General features: G+C 43.1%; 1 non-coding gene across 1 annotated transcript; it reads right to left on the reverse strand.

The window, feature by feature from the left end:
* Positions 1-62, reverse strand: LOC119627412 (U7 small nuclear RNA). The gene has a single exon (XR_005243606.1). It is a non-coding gene; the product is annotated as a U7 small nuclear RNA (small nuclear RNA).
* Positions 63-2,288: the final 2,226 nt, after the last annotated feature.

The following is a 2,288-nucleotide window of genomic DNA, read 5'->3' on the forward strand; positions in this document are numbered from 1 at the left end:
AGGGGTTTTCTGGTGAAGACCAGAAAACCTGCTAGACAAATTATAAAATAGCAGTAACATTCTCCATTTTTTCTTTCCCTTCTTTTCACAGAATAATATTTAAAAATTCTAAGGTATTTCAAAGTACAAACATCCACATACCCACCTCCCAGACTGAATAAATATTAACATTGTTCTACTATAATGGCTTCAGATTCTTTTTTTTTTTTTTTTTAAAGGTTTTAGTTAAGAAAACACATGAACACAGTTTAGGCCCCAGCCCTATCCCGAGCACCCTTCTCAGAGGAATAGAAATTGGTGTGTCCTTCCTGTCTATGTTCTGATCACCTATTTGCAGGAGAAGCAGTGTAGCCTATATTTAATTACATGCAGTACAAAATATTGGTAAGAGTCAAGAAGTTAAAAAAAATTAAAAAGTTTATAAAGTAAAAAATTTACAGTAGTAAGGTTAATTTATTATTGAAGAAAGAAAATTAAAGGCCGGGTGCAGTGGCTCACGCTTGTAATCCCAGTATTTGGGGGAGGCTGAGGTGGGTGGATTACCTGAGGTCAGGAGTTTGAGACCAGCCTGGCCAACATGGTGAAATCCCATTTCTATTAAAAATACAAAAATTAGCCCAGGTGTGGTGGTGCATGCCTATAATCCCAGCTACTCGGGAGGCCGACGCAGGAGATTTCTTTGAACCTGGGAGGTGGAGGTTGCAGCGAGCCTAGATCATGCCACTGCACTCCAGTCTGGGCGACAGAACAAGACTCTGCCTCAAAAAAAAAAATAAATAAATAAATAAATAAAATAAAATTAAAATTAAAAAAATAAATGTAGCATAGCCTTAGTGTATAGTGTTTATAAAGTCTACATTAGTGTATGGTAATGTCCTAGGCCTTCACATTCATTTACCACTCATTCGCTCACTCACCCAGAGCGACTTCCAGTCTTGCAGGCTCCATTCATGGAAAGTGCCTGATATGGTTTGGACGTTTGTCACCTCCAAATCTCATGTTGCGGTGTAATCCCCAGTGTTGGATGGGGCCCGGGGGGAAGTGATTGGATCATGGGGGGATCCTTCATGAGTGGTTTAGCACCATCCCCTTGATGATAAGTGAGTTCTCGTTCAGTTGGTTCACTAGAGATCTGGTTGTTTAAAAGTCTGGGACCAGCCAGGCACAGTGGCTCATGCCTGTAATCCTAGCACTTCGGTAGGCCAAGGAGGGTGGATTGCCTGAGCTCAGGAGTTTGAGACCAGCCTGGGCAACATGGTGAAACCCTGTCTCTACTAAAATATGAAAAATTAGCCAGGCATGGTGGCGGGCACCTCTAGTCCCAGCTACTCGGGAAGCTGGCAGGAGAATCACTTGAACCCAGGAGGTGTAGACTGCAGTGAGCCTTGATTGCGCCACTGCACTCCAGCCCGGGTGACAGAGTGAGACTCCATCTCCAAAAAAAAAAAAGTCTGGGACCTCCCCTGCCCATTGCTCCTGCTCTCGCCATGTGACAGGTTGGCTCCCCATTGCCTTCTGCCATGATTGGTTGTTCACTTCCTGAGGCCTCACCAGAAGCAGATGCCAGCACCGTGCTTCCTGTAAAGCCTGCAGAACCATGAGCCAATTAAACCTCCTTTCTTTACACATTACCCAACCTCAGGTATTTCTTTGTAGCAATGAAAGAACTGGCTAACACAGTGCCCTATACAGGCGTACCATTTTGCAACCTTTTCTACTGTATTTTTATTGTACCTTTTCTATGTCTAGATACTTTTAGATACAATGATATTTGTTACAAATACCATTGTGTTACAATTGCCTACAGTATTCAGGGCAGTCACATGCTATAGACATTTGTAGCTTAGGAGCAATAGGCCATACCTTGTAGCCTGGTGTGTGCTAGGCTATCCCATCTAGGTTTGTGTAAGTGCACTCTCTGGTGATTGCACAACAATAAAATCACCTAAGGATGCATTTCTCAGACTGTGTCCCTGTTGTTAAGTGACACGTGATTTTGTTAACAACTTGTTTTTCTCACTTAAAATGATGTCTTTGGGAGACTTTGCTTCTAGCTAAGTTGGAGTAACAGGGACCAGATTTCCCCTGCTGCCTGAGATAATAATAACAATAAAAAAAAGCCAGCCAAAAAAAGTCTAAAAGTGGTTTTCAGACATTATGCATCGAGCAGCACAAGGGAGTGACCTCCGAGACAGGGAGACAAACAAGGTGAGCCCTACAGCTGCCTTGGCTTACTGCCTGGAGAGTTTCCAGAACAGTTTATTGAGGAGTGACCTCTTTGGAGCCCC

Source organism: Chlorocebus sabaeus, chromosome 19, assembly GCF_047675955.1.
Source record: "Chlorocebus sabaeus isolate Y175 chromosome 19, mChlSab1.0.hap1, whole genome shotgun sequence".
NCBI lineage: Eukaryota > Metazoa > Chordata > Mammalia > Primates > Cercopithecidae > Chlorocebus > Chlorocebus sabaeus.